Raw genomic sequence first — 15,700 nt, forward strand, 5'->3', positions numbered from 1 at the left:
TCCATATGCACAGCCCTCTTGCTGACAAGAGTGTGCTGTATGTGTTAATTGGAGCAGCAGGGAGAAGGCTCAGCAGCTGCTTTCAAATGACACGTTTACCCACTGGGCATTAATGTATTCCAATCGCTGTTTGATCTAAATATTAAAATGCACTTCACAGAGAAGCTTCTCATAGGCTTAGTAACAGAATACCATAATCAGCAAATAAAGGAAACTGCATGGTTTCAGGGAAAGGAAATACAAATAATCCAACTCTGCTAGCACTGAACTCCAGTATAAATCTAGCTGAGTTATTACACTTTAAAAAAATGTGAAAACAAATGGGTTAAAGAGCCTATAAAACATAATTCTTCCTGGTGAAGATGGCAAAGGGAGAAAAGTTGCAAAATATGCTCACACCCTATTCATCCTTTTATCTTTGAAAGTCACATTTTCCCCCCTAAATTAAGTAGGACAATCAGAAACACTTCAGACTAGATGAGGGAAGTACTATAAAGTCTAGACAGGTCAGTGTTAATCATGGATAATCTTTTTTCTCTGTAGCTTCTTTCTTCTTCAATTTTTTTCAGTGGAATTTTTTCACACCAGGAAAAAATTGATTTGTTTACAGTATAATTAATCAAACATGACAGCATATTACCAAGTAAACTAATGATATTCTGCAGGACCATGTTCCCCAAAATGTAATTTTTAAAAATGCTTAATGATATACAAGTCTTATTATATACAAGTCATTCAATATCCATGTAATATCAAGATTGTAGGACCATCCCAAAGGTAACTGATTACATGTGGCAACCTGTAGTTACATTAACAAGCAATGTGTCTCTCTTCTAGATTTAGACTATTCTCTGTTTTTGGATATAGACTGCTAATGACAAAGCAGGGAGACATTATTTAGAGAAGCAAACATTCATTAGCCAAGAACATTTCAGCTTTGGAATGTGTAAACTTATTTTCAACAGTTCCATGATTTTCTGCTATCCCTAGAGATTTCTGATTTTTTTATGCCTTAGAAGGGAATTTGTGAAGAGAAACACAAACTTCATGATACTGACAAAAAGATGCCATAAAATGTTTTATAGACAAAAAAAAAAAAAATTACTTGTCCTTAGGTTCCAAATCCTTCCTTTATTATTCTGACTCTCTCAAACAAAATAAACTAGAACAATTAAAAACTAATGAAAGAAAAATGTGAAGATCTGGAGTCTGGATCTTGAGTAAATCACTAAATAAATGATGATAATAATAACAAAATCTTTTAACTTAATCCATCAGCATGTACGATGAGGTGAGCATCATTATATCTCTATGGATGAGGAAAAAACAACATATAATGCAGAGAAAAGATAAGTTTTACGTAGAAGAACTTAAAACCTTCCACAAGAGTTTACAGATTTCTTAAATAATGGTAAGCAACCATTTTTGCACAAGAACCAATGCAGATAGTCAAATTATCTATATGCTTATGGGTTTATTTTCAGCAATTGTGCTTCTGAGCCTTTAATTTGCTTATTTTTGAAGGGTTTTATTTGAGAGGTTAATATTTCAATATATACTTAAAATGATACCATTTTTAAACAAATGTGGTTATGGTGCTGACAAGGAGTGTAGAGGTTAGCTTTATACGTGGAGGGGTACAGTAGAGAGTTTAAACGCTTTATTAAAGCAATCATATGCTTGGGAAGCTGGAATAGGGTAGCTGTTGTTTACAGGAGGCCTCCCTAGGTCATAAACAATGGAAGAATGTGGTAGGGAACAAGATAGAATAGGGAGAGGGGAGCATGTGTGTATATGTCACAATCTAAAAAGCATCCTTTGGCTGAAGGATGGTGGAAATGGACAAAATCCTTTTAATCAGTCTTCTTGGGTATGTATCTGTGAATTTTTCCCACCTTCTATTCTAAATATTTCACATTTAGCAATGGAAGACCAACCTAAATTCTGTATGGTCTTGCTGTTGTGCAATGGTTGGATAATATCTCACAATAAAGTCAAATTAGCAGAGTACAGTTCAAGTCCTTTCAATAAGGTATACTTTCTTTCTGCAGAATCACCCCTGCCCCTTAAAGCATAAGCACTGGTAACTGGTGTTTTTGTTTTTATTTTTTATTTTTTAATTAATTATTGCACTCTATGGCCTAAACAGATGGATAATATAGGGGTTGCAAATGGCACTTCACAAAACAAATATCTCCCTCAAATATGTATTGTTTGGCTCACACAGTGTTTGGAGCTCTGTTGGTATTTGTGTTTTTAAAACTGAGCTAACATCTAAAAATCAGAAGATTTCACAAATAAATCAGACATTTTCTTTTTCTTCTTAAAATATCAAGCCCTGGGCCCATTTCCACAAGGCAAATGTAGATCAGAGCTGAGTGGTGGATGCCACCCATCAAAAAACACCTGCTTTCCACAGAACCATAGTAGCCTCCTCTGAGCCCAGTTCTCTCATTAAGTGACCTCCTGGCCCCTGCTAACATTTATGCTTGTGGACCATGGTTGAAGTGCTATTCTAACCAGCCAGCCCCAAACACTAATTAGAAATGCTAATGCCCCTATATTGTCATGCAAAGAAAGGTAGTTATTCTAACAGATTCCTTGTAATGGAGCTCAATGTTCACTGAACTACAATATTTCTTAGAAAAATATTTTCACATAAGAAAATAAAGCAAGTCAAAATATTCAACAAAATGTACTTCAACCAAAAATTGAAAAAAATATATATATATTAGTAGTGTGACACATATATATATATATTAGTAGACACACACACACACACACACACACACACACACACACACACACACAGGAAGCCTAATTATTTTCCTTCTGGGAAATAGGCAGTTGCCTTTACAACATCTGCTTCCATACTCAACTGAATTAGATTCTCTATCCCCTTTTAGGAAAAGAATGGACCAACTACTGAGATTAAATCTCTAATTCACATCCTCTTCTAAATTACTGATTAAGGGAGCCCTTCTGTGCATATTCACATTGAGTAATGGTTACAAGTATTTTCTGAATCATAAAATCTACTAGTGAAATCTTTAAGACACTAAATAATCAGACCTTTTTAGATGCCTGTGTATCTGCCTGTAAAACCAAGAACTGTGGCAGCCTTCCTGTGGCCCCAGGGGACATGCCAGGACACAGTGAAGACTGCAGAATGGGAAGGGAAAATCACGCTGGCCCTTGGCAATGATGGTTTTCTTCTCCCTGTCAAATGCAGCACCACTATGTTGCAGCAAATAATCTGTAATACCCTTCTTTGCTAAACAAAATCCATAGATCATGTAGCTCATGCATATGTAATGTAAGCACAAAAGTATCTTAACAATAACATGATACATATCTAAATAAGTGCATCTAGAACAGAAGATGCAGTTAGATCTTGGCAACCATTTCCAACGGATAATTTTGAATTTAAGAGGTGATTAGAAGCTATTTCATACAAAGGACAGAAAATAAAAAGTAGAGAGGTGGGGCTGGGGATGTGGCTCAAGAGGTAGCGTGCTCGCCTCACATGCGTGCGGCCCGGGTTCGATCCTCAGCACCACATACCAGCAAAGATGTTGTGTCCGCCCAGAACTAAAAAAATAAATATTAAAAATTCTTTCTCTCTCTCTCTCTCTCTCTTAAAAAAAAAAAAAAAGTAGAGAGGTGAATGCCGCAGTTTTGGCTGGGCACAGAATCACGAGCCACCACACACCTTCTAGATTCAAACAGCAATTCTTTATTCCCGAACTCACACCGGCCTCTACACACGTTCTGGGGAAATCCCAGTTCTGCCGCCGCCCAATTCACCTACTCCAGGAGGCTTTCTTTTCCAATACTTTCTGAATCTCACGAGAACTCAACGGGAACTCAAGCAGCAGGATACGCCCTATTCCCAGCAGCAATAACCTTAAACCTGGAACTTCCCTAAACCCAGATAGTCTTAAACCGGGAACGCCTTAAACTTGTCTTAAACCGGGAACACCCTAAACCCAAGGAGCGGGATACTTCCTAAAACCACCAGAATAGAAAAAGAATTTGTTCCCCATATATTAAAACTGAAAAATACCTTATGCCTCTAAAGAAGTATTATGTGGATTCAAATACTTATAAATACATTCATTTACAGGAATATTTATTCATATGGGTAGTAGAGATTGTACAGTATGCAAGACAATTTTTTTTCCGGTTTGTAGCATACTTTCTCTTATTTCAGGACTTGCTGCACCCCAAACTGCCACCCACCAAATTTTGGCAACCACCCCCTACCTCCTCAACCTACATTCAGTATTAGAACAAATCACCAAAACTAAGGGGAAAAAAATATTCATTAGCTTTAGAAGCATTTTCCCTGAATAGCTCTTAACTGGGTTTCTAATTTGAGTCTGTCCAATCACTAATTATTTGTGTGGTTTAATAAATAAAGCATAGAGACACCTGCCGACAAAGTTTATATACGTGTGTGTGTGTGTGTGTGTGTGTGTGTGTGTGTTGGTCTACAAATTGAGTAGTAAAGTAAGCCAACTCATCCATCTGTGAAATATTTCAAGGTTGACCCTCCATTGATGACAAGATTTTGAGTTAAAAAGACAGTGGAGGACTGTGCTTAGGGTTTGATAATGTTTGCTTACTGAGCGTGAAATGAAATTTAACTGTGGCATGTCCACATTTGTAAATTTATTGTGGTTGTTTAGACTTCTTGCAAAATGAAATGTCAAGCAGTCATTCCGAGATTCCAAACATATTAGACTTCAAAGTGTTCTGATAACAGAGGTTATTCTTTCAGCTTTCAAAGATAGTTTTTCTCTTTCTTCCACCACATAGAATTAATTAATATATTTGTTCAATAGCTAAGTGTGGAATGAGCACAGCAGAGTGAAAATAAAAGCTTAAAAATTACTTCCTAATTTGAATTGCTAAGTGTGCCATGTGAATATTGTAAGGGTTTGAAAAATGTTCATTGTGACAGAGTTCACGTTTTTCCTGAAGGTGCAATATGTCTTAAGAGGAAAGATTTAGACTAGAAATCTCTTCTAGCTACAAGATGTTATTATTTTTATGCAGCTAGATACTTTCAAGTGATGAAAAATATAGTGCTGATTATGAAGTCTTTTAAGGTAATTGTGAAACTTTACAGGATTTATTTAAGCGCCACATGATGGTTAGGAAGAATAAATTACCAAATGGCTTCTAGTTCCCGGAAATTCTCTTCTCTCCCTCTCCCCCCCACCACCCCTGTTTTCTCTCTCCTTCTTCCACCTCCCTTCTCTGTCCCCCATTTGTCCTTTCAGGCACTTAGAGAACAAGAAAAAAAAAACTATTTTAAAATGGCATTCATTTATTTATCTATTTAAGTTTGTTTCTTGGTTGGATGGGTGGTTGATTTACCGAAGCAACGAGTTTCAAAATGCCCGGGTTTTTCATTGATTCATTTGGCTACAGAAACATTTTCTAGGTATTTAAAATATTTTCCTACAGTCTCAGTTTTATAAACTGTCATGACTAATATAACTTAAATTTCTCTTTTCTTTCCTTTAAATGCTTTGACAGGACTCACCTTCCCTACCTTCTTGGCCATTTTGTCTTATGGCTCTCTCTCAGACCCCTCCTCCTAGCTGTCCTTTTCAGGCACACTTGTCTGGCTTGGTTTGGAATGTTTTAAATAGTGTTGAGGACTTTTACTTTATAGGAGCTCTTGATCCTCTGTGCTTTCCTTACCGACATTTTTGCTGATTCATTCATTGGTTTGTTTCTTCATTTTTCAGTCAAGGGTTCCTCATGCAATTATTTCAGGTCAGTATCATCACACAGTGAGTGCGCAGCAGGAGGTAGAGGCACACTCTAAGCCATCACTCTCCTTGATAGCTGCAGGCCCAAGTGTAGAGAAGCCTTCAAAACCATTAACCTAAATGAGGCTTTGGAAGGTCTGTGGCTTTAAGGATTCGCTTATTCACTCTATAAAATGGATTTAGTGCCTGTCACAAGGCTAGATGCTTAATGCATGCCAGCTCCGACCCACCTTTAGAACTGGCCTTATTTCTTATCTTTGCTGGATGATTTTGGTGTTTGACACACTTTTAAGGAAGGAAACTTGAAAGCCCTTGTATAATTTACATAGCATGTTTCCCATGAACCATGAATATTGTGTGCTCACCTCACACTCAGTCTGACTCATCCATTTGACAAATGCTCACTGTGTGTCTGTGGTGCCAGGCTCTGTTCGCACTCTGAAGTCAGAGCAGTGCACAGGAGGACAAAGGCCCCTATTCCCAGGAATAATCTAGATAAGGGGGAACAGAGAACATGCAGGTAAGTCCATATCTGACAGTGTTTTCCAGCAGAGAGAAGTGACAGGGTGGTAATGATGGAAAGTGACCATGGGGACTTTGTTACAACAGAGGGGATCTGGGAAGGACTTACAGGGAGACACAGTTTGAACAGAGGTAAACAAGACAAAGTGAGCCATCATGCAAAGATCTGGGGGCAGTACCTGCAACACAGAGTAGACAGGAAGGACAAAGAGCTTGGCATTGTGCCAGGGACAGGAAGAAGGCCACCATAGAGGGTAATATGAGAAGAAGCTAAAGAGCTGCAGGGAGCAGATCAGCCTGGGCTTTGCAGGCCCCTGAAAGGAACTGTTGAGTTTTATTCTACATTATTAGGAGCACACAAAACACATTGCAGAGTTTTAAGCAAGAACATGACATGGTCTGATTTACATTTAATATGGTCCTGGAAACTGAGCAAGAATAGTACTTTGGTTCTGAGTTAGAAAGAAATCAAGAATGACTTGTGATGTTAGGTTTGAATAATTGGAAAGATAATGCTATTTATTAAAATGGGAATGATGACAGAGGTAATGGCTTGAGAGATGTGCTTTAAAATATTTTGTATATTATGCATTCATATTTTATATATAGTTACAAACTATGTAAGTTAGCTGTGTGACTAAGAACATGTTATTTAACTTGGCTGTGTTGTTTCTTCAGCTACAAATGAGGATCACAATAGTACTAAGTTCACAGGATTGCTACGAGGATTAAGTAAGCACACAAAACTCTGGAAGACTAGACCATTTAGCAAGGAATATTTAAGTGACTGGTTGTTATAGATGACTATTACATGAAAAAAGAGCCCTCTTTTTATTTTCACTTGTTTTAGTCAGCTTTTTCCTAGCTGTGACTGAAGACTGGACAAGAAAAATTAGTGGAGAAAAAGTTTATTTTGGCTCATGATTTCAGAAATCTCAGTCCATAGATGACCAACTCCATAGCTCATTACCCAGGGTGAGGCAGAATATCATGGCAGAAGGGTGTGGTGGAAGAGAGCAGCTCAGGACATGATGGAGAGAAGTAGAGAGAGTTTCACTCACCTGGACAAAATATAAACCCCAAAGATATAGCCCCAATGACCTACTTCCTCCAGCTACATCCTACCTGCCTATAGTTAATCCATTCAAGTGAATTAATCCACTGATAAAGATCTCATACTTATCATTTCACTTCTGAAAATTATTCATTATCTCACATATGAACTTTTGGGGGACACCTCATATCTAAGCAATAGCCACACATTTTCACTAACCCTATTATAGCTGCTCTTTACATATCTTTTTTTTTCTCTTTCTTTGTTACACAACTTTATTTTTTAAGTTATCTGTTTACTTAACTGTAAGTTCAATGCAAAACTTTCTTTCCTTGTCTCAATCTTAAGTCCAACAGAATAGTTTAAGCTTTATTCATTCAATAAAAATTTGACTCAATACTTACTATGTGACCAGCTGCACATATTACTAGAAATACCATGAAAAAACAAAAACCAGACATTGAACATGTTTTCATGAAGCTTATTTACTGGAGACAAGGGAATGACAGTTTATAGAAAAAGTAAATAAGGAAGCCCTATATGGGACATTTATTTATATGCATCTAGTAAGTGTTTTATATGAGTTTGTTTAAATAATGAAGTAATTACTATGCAATACCTCTTCTATTACTAACAAAGAACAAGTCTACTCTCATTATAAGCCACCCAATCAGTGGTTCTCACACAAGGGAGTCATAAGAAAGGAGTGTCAGCATCACTAAGGGAGATTTTTCCATGTCACAATGACCCTCCAAAACCCATCTCAGGTACCCCTTCTTCCAGCAAGCCTTGCCTGAAGCTCACCTGCCCTGTCTCTTCCAAGAGGCCTGAGCATGGGATTTACAGCACTCTATGTTATTGTAACTAGTTATGATAGTAGTTCAGGTACTTTGACAAATTAGTAAAAGTGGCTTAAAGAAGATAGAGGTTTATTTATTTCTCATGTTAAGGTCTGACCTGGGGTTTGGAGGATCACTATGACTTGGAAAAATCTCCCTCAGTGATGCTGACACTCCTTCCTTGTGACTCCCTTCTGTGAGAACCACTGATTGGGTGGCATATAATGGGAGTAGACTTGTTCTCTGTTAGAGAAAGAAGAGGTATTGTGTAGTAATAGTGGTTGGGGGTGGGAGGAACAGAGGAGGTGGCACTGCTATAGGAAGTCATCCAGGAACCTGGGTTCCTTCTGTCTCATATGTTATACCCTGGAAGTTTCTTATACTCATGACCATGACTCACCACTACTTAGGCAAGTTCCAACCCAAAGGAAGAGGACAGATAGCAGTTAATATTTAAGAACAGAATAAGTAGGTTGCAACTTTCACTTCTCTTCAGATGCCACTGCCCCATGGTTATTCCTTATTGCAACTGAGGAAGAGAAGTGTGGCTTCTCTAGCTGGATGGCTGCATGTGTGTCTGGCTAAATTTGGGAGTTTCTATTAGCAAAGGATTGGTACACAGGTCAATCAGCTGTCTCTCCTCACAGACTCTGCTGCAGGGCTACATTCTCTGCTATAATTGAGACCTTCTTGGACTTCCCTGGAATTGATCTCAGAGTTTGTTCAGCAAAGAGCCAGAGCTTTATCCACCCCTGTTTGTCTGACTAGCATAAAGCTTGGCCTCTGGTGGGCTCTCGGTTCCCATGTATTCATTGTAGAAAGTGTTAAATAAATTTTATTTTCTTCTTACAGCAACCTATAAGAATCTTTGTTTCTGGGTGCTGATATTTAAAACTTACCCAATAAAGACTTATAAATTACAGACTTGCTACTAGAAGCACAACTTACAATAACCTCTCAAATCCCTTGTTCTTACAACAAACCATGCTGGGACATTTTAAGTAAATACCAAAACTTAAGACTACCGTTTAAAAGGTAACCTCAAATCTTAGACGCTAGAATTTTCAGATGGCTAGCATACTTGTTTTTAATCCTATACCATCGAAACTTTTCTAAATGACAACACATAAGAATTCTGCTATAAAGACTTAACTTACAGAATCTTGAAAACGTTTTAGATTAAACAAAAAGTTTAATCTCAGCCACTTTGGATCATTAAATATAATCATATTGTTTGTCTCATAATTAGTAGGTTTTTCACTCTTTACATTTTTTAAAATTTGTTTGTTTGTTTTGTTGTGCTGAGGATCGAACCCAATGCCTCACACATGCTAAGCAAGTGCTCTACCACTGAGCCACAATCTCAGACCACGGTTTACATTTGTAACAGAGAACTAGGGGTTTGTTAACAATCTTTTCTATGTAAGATATGAATCCTTGAAATGAGATACAATTAAAGAAATATTAGCAAAAGATTGTTCTGAATAGACATTCTTTCCTCAGAAAAGAAATAGAATTTTACCCAAGAGTTTGAGAAATGTCAAGTTAAACAAAACTCAACATCAAAAAATGAATCTAGATACAGACCTTCTACACTTGATAAAAGTTAACTTCTAACTTGATAAAAGTTAACAGGATTGTATACCTAAATATAAAATGCAAAATTATGAAACAGTTAAAAGATAACAAGAGAAAATCTAAATGACCTAGGACATGATGACAACTTTTAGATCGAACACCAAAAGCTCCAACCATGAAAAAAGTAACTGATAAGTTGAATTTCATTAAAAATCTACTGAACAGAATGAAATGTCAAGAGATTGAAAAGACAAGCCCACGCAGATAGAAAACATTTGCAAGACATATTTGGTAAAGGACTATTATCCAAAATTTGCAAAGAATACTTTAAATTCAAGAATAAGAAAATGAACAACTTAATTAAAACAACAACAATAACAACAACAACAAAAATCAAATGGGCAAAGGTCTCAATAGACACTTCACCAAAGAAGACAAATATGGAAAATGAACATATGAAAAGGTACTCCAAATCATATGTCATCAGGGAAATGCCAATTAAACATCAATGAGATACTACTACAAATCATTAAAATGACCCAAATCAAGAACACTGACAAGGATGTGGAGCACCAGAAATACTGCTTTGTTGCCTGCAGAAAGGCACAGTGATACAGGCACTTTGGAAGATTGTTTACTTCTACAAGAAACTGTCAGACATATTCTTATCATTTGATCCAGCAAGCTTACTCCTTGGTATTATTCAAAGGAACTCAAAACTTCTTTTTTTTATTGATTGTTCAAAACATTACAAAGCTCATGATAGATCATCTTTCATACATTTGACTCAATTGGGTTTTGAACTCCCATTTTTACCCCAAATACAGATTGCAGAATCACATCGGTTACACACTCACAGTTTTACATAATGGCATATTAGTGACTGTTGTATTCTGCTACCATTCCTATCCCCTACTATCCCCCATCCCCTCCCCTCCCCTCCCATCTTCCCTCTCTACCTCCTCTGCTGTTGTTCGATTCTCTCCCCTTATTTTTCCCTCCCCCTTGCCCCTCACAACCTCTTATAATTTTGTGTATCATTGAAGGTCTCCTACCATAGGGATACTGCCACATCAATGATTATAGCGGCACAATTCACAATAGCTAGACTGTGGAACCAACCTAGATGCCCTTCAATAGATGAATGGATTAAAAAATGTGGCATCTATACACAATGGAGTATTATGCAGCACTAAGAAATGACAAAATCATAGAATTTGCAGGGAAATGGATGGCATTAGAGCAGATTATGCTAAGTGAAGCTATCCAATTCCTAAAAAACAAATGCCAAATGTCTTCTTTGATATAAAGAGAGCAACTAAGAACAGAACAGGAAGGAAGAGCATGAGGGAAAGACTAACAGTAAACAAAGACGAATGGGGGGAGAGAAAGGGAGAGAGAAGGGAAAGCATATGGAAATGGTAGGAGACCTTCAAGGAACTCAAAACTTATGTCCACACAAAAACCTGCACATAGGTGTTTAAATCAATTGTATTAATAATTGCCAAAACTTAGAAGCATCCAAGATACCCTTGAGAAGGTGTAGGATAAAGGAATTATGGCATATTCAGACATTGGAATATTATTCAGCACTAAGAAGAAATGAGCTATCAAGCCCTGGACAGACACAAAGGGAATGTACATGACACCCCACTGAGTGAAAGAAGCAAATCCGAAAGCTGCGTGCCATATGATTTCCAATTATATAGTGTTTGAGAAGAATAAAATCTAACACAATTAGGGCTGGGGTTGTGGCTCAGCAGTAGAGCGCTCACCTAGCACGTGTGAGGCCCTGGGTTCGATCCTCAGCACCACATAAAAATAAATAAAATAAAGGTATTGTGTCCAACTAAAAAATAAGTATTAAAAAAAAATTAGTCATTGCCAAGGGTTGAGGATCAACCATCAATACACAGAGGGCTTTTAAAAAATATTTTTTAAAATTTTGTTATGTAGTGCTGAGGATGGAACCCAGTGCCTCACACTTCCAAGGCAAGCACTCTACCACCAAGCTTTGGCCCCAGCCCCCACACAGAAGGCTTTTAGGACAGTGGAATTATTTTGAATGATACTATAATTATTTTGAAGGATATTATACTATAAGTCATTATATATCTGTGAAAACCTAAAGAATGTACAACATCAAGAGTAAATCCAAAGGTAAACTATGGACTTTGGATGATAATCATGTACCACTGTAGGTCCATCAGTCATATCAAAGGTACCACTGTGGTGGGGGATGTTGATAGTAGGGGTGGGCTGTACACTTGTGTATATAGGAGGTATATAAGAACTCTGTGCTTTCTGATACATTTTTCTATGAATCTAAAGTTGCTATGAAATATAAAATTTAAAGAAGACAAATTTAACCTAATCTTTCCCTAGCATTTATGTAAAGTTGGTGGAGACAAATAAATTAAGTAAGAACTGTTATTTGAAATTGCTATTTAAATTTACCATTAAGGTAATGAGCACAATGAAAATGGAGAAAAGATTCTGCATCTCAGCAAAAAGTATAAAAAGCTATAGATGATTAAATGTCTTAATAACTGTCATAAACTTATAGATACCATGGGTAGTCCATTCAAAACACCATGACATATGTAACTGGGGGTTCTCCCTTGCCATCTTGCTTTCTGGAATGAAAAATAAATATTTGCATTCTCTTTGTAATCTTGTAGCTTATGCTAAGAAAAAATTTAAATGTCAACCTGCAAAGAAAAACAAAACTTATCCCTGTCATTACAATTTAGCCAAAATTATGTCTTAATTTTCAGTGGTGATAACTAGTCTCCCTAGAAAAATTCAGGCCATAGTAATTAGAAATCTCTTACACATTCTTGCTCTTCTGGGTTTTGAAATAAGAGAACAATTAGGATTATCAGCAACTCTCCTCCTTTTTGGTTGTCGGATGGAAGGAGGTAGCCTGATAAAAAGGGGTGGGACTAAATTATGAGATCTTGACCCCCATCTGAAGAAGTGGGCTTCTGTGTACCTCACATCCAGCAACAAAAAGTGGAGGTCCTGCTGCAGTCAGGTCATGATTTAAGGAGTTGTATCAGATCCTTGGTCCACCATGTTCATCCTATGAGAAACACCAGAGGGTAATCCTTTCTTACCATGGGACCAAGATAGAAGAATAGGAGTCATGTAACACCACCACTTCTATTGTATGGATGTGTGTCATAACAACCCTATAAATGGGCCTCCTTTTCAATTACTTGATATTCTGAAAGCATCATATATATTTGTTATGACATTATAATATCATAAAATTGTAAAGTACTAAGAGTACATCAATGGAAATGGTTAATAAAATTATGATTAAATAAATATTATGAAATACTCAAAAAAATGTAGTTCTACCCATGAAAAATTATAAGTATGGGAGGCAATACATATGTTAATTAGATCAATTTAGCCATTTTACAATGTGTACGTGATTCAAAAATCATGTACAAATATATCATTTTTATTTGTCAACTTAAAAGAATTATTTTCAAAACTTTAAATATATCACTCTATTGTCTTCTGGCTTGTGCCATATCTAATCATAAATATGTTGTACTGTAAAAAAAAAAAAGAAAGCATCATGTAGTTGAATCATGTATATAGAATAGGGATAAATAGAATGGCTGAGTGTAAATGACTTACAAAATTCCAGAAGCCAAGTTGCAACTTGCATAAAAGCAGAGTATCTGGTAGAGGGTGTTTTCAACTATGATGTTTTGTGTCTAACAAAAACATATACTTTCTCAGCATATCTGTGAAAGGTTGCAAAGGTCAATATGCTATTCCTTTCAGAAAGCCAAAGTCAGTGATGCAGAAATAGGTCTCTCACTGAAAAAACACCAAGTAACTAGTTCTAGCAGAACTCACAAACTAACTGCATGATCATGGTCACCTTACTTAACCTTTCTAGACCAATTTTCTCATCTTATTTATGTGCTTGGATGCTCTAAGTTTCTATGATTTTCTGATTTTGTGTCTTCCGACATGTAAACATCTTGAATCTCCAAATTTCCTAGGACATTAAGAATATTGTAAAGAATTTTTTTACTATAATTATGTGTTCTTTGGTACATGTTGGTAATGATTCTCAAGTTGCTGTCTTTGTATTTGGCTTGGGAAATTAAAATTCCTTAAGGATGGAGATCTCTAGATTTCTATTTGGTTAATTACCCAATAATGTCTTGTAAAGTGCTTTGCACATTAACATTTTCATGATAAAAAATGATCAATGATCATTCTTTGCTAAAGTATTGGTTTGTAAGATTACACCCCTATAAAGATTCATCTTTTCCTTCATCACCTTTTAGTACATACCCTGATACTAATCACATCCCACATATTTATAGCTGACAAATTAAGATTTTTGTACTTTAACAAAAATTAAAAAAGAGACGTTTAATAAAAGCAATACTTAAAATCAAGTATTTACTCAATAAACACTGCCTATAATACTAGGAAATAATTTTTCCATATTCAGACTCATTGCCTTCATCAGGATCAGGTCTCATGGGAGAAAGAGTGAAAGGCTTTCAGTGGGAGAGTATAATCCTCCCCCTACCTGCTGCATACATTAATACATAACCACATGCTTTTTACTGCTATGTTTCCACTAACATCCTTATCAACTGGACAATATGTAAAACAGCAAATCTACTGCCATCCTCAGAGTCTGAAACAGGAAGCCTGATGATTCCCAGTGTGACCAGTGCTAATTCTGTTAATAGTGCTAATCTCTCTGGGAGAGTACATAGAAACAGCTCCCAGTTGTCATAGGACCTAATGTTTCATTCTTTGTACAAGCCTGACAAGTTTTCAAATGTTAATAGCATTAGCAGTGATATAATGTTAACATGGAAGAGCTGCCCTGAGTCACCAGGATTTTTTAAAAGGTGGGTGGAGCACAATCCCTAAACACTAAGAGGTTCAGGATACGGCATTTTAATTCTCAGCCAGAAAATGAGACACGCTAGCAAACCCACACCACCATGCACATCATAGTGGAGAGTAATGCATTGGTTGAAATTCAGTCGCAGAGAGATTTTTTTTTTTTTTTTTTAAGTTAAAAGGTAATGCTAGGGCTGGGGTTAGTGCAGAGGCAGAGCACTTGCCAAGCATGAGTGAGACCCTGGGTTCAATCCCTAGCACCATCCAAAAAAAAAAAAGAGTTGAGGAGAGGAAGGGTGGTAAATTCTAGACAGAGAAAAGAAATGTGAATATAAAAGAAGCATGTGCTGTTGTAGCTCCAAGCCCAGGTCAGGCCTCCATACCAGAGCTGCTCCATAGTCATTCCTTGAATGGCACTCAACAGTTGCTGCATGCCCCAAGGTTTTAGGGTTCTTTTTGATAAGACATAGCTGAGATTTCACAGGGCTCTGACATTGCAAGAGGCCTTACAGGTTACAAGGTCTATTTACCAGCTCCTTCCTTGCCAAGCTGAACGCCCTCTGTACAACCAGGACAAGAGGTTGTCCACTTTCTCCTTCAATGTGCCTAGTGATGAGAAGCTCACATATTTAGAATTAAATAACCATGCCTGGTCTACAGGAAGCACAGGGGACTCATTCAAGCATAATTACACAAGAAAAGGCCACTCGAAGTGAATTCACTTAAAACAGAAGCTGAATTTCATAGTAGAGAAGAGAAATAAGAAGGCTGGGAAAATGAACAAAAACTGAATTGAATATTGACTTTACTCTTTTTGAGAAAGGACATAATTTTTTTAAATTGCTGGAAATGCACACAATAGTACAAATTATATGATAGCGAAATTTAACATGGTTCACTTCATATTTGACTTTCATAGCCCAATCTAAAACAGGTCATTTTTGTAAAAGTTTTCAAAAGCTTAATTAATTTTCACAAAGGCCTCTTTTAATCCCTTGATAAAGAAATCATTCTCTTTTGGCATG

General features: G+C 36.7%; 1 protein-coding gene across 1 annotated transcript in view; it reads right to left on the reverse strand.

Annotated features, from left to right (window-relative positions):
- LOC308658283 (uncharacterized protein) overlaps positions 1–15,700 on the reverse strand; it is a gene marked incomplete at its 5' end in the record, with an annotated part of 347,970 nt that overhangs the window by 87,320 nt on the left and 244,950 nt on the right. The gene's annotated exons all lie outside the window — the stretch shown is intronic.

This window comes from Spermophilus citellus, assembly GCF_964194105.1.
Source record: "Spermophilus citellus genome assembly, chromosome: 10".
Taxonomy (NCBI): Eukaryota; Metazoa; Chordata; class Mammalia; order Rodentia; family Sciuridae; genus Spermophilus; species Spermophilus citellus.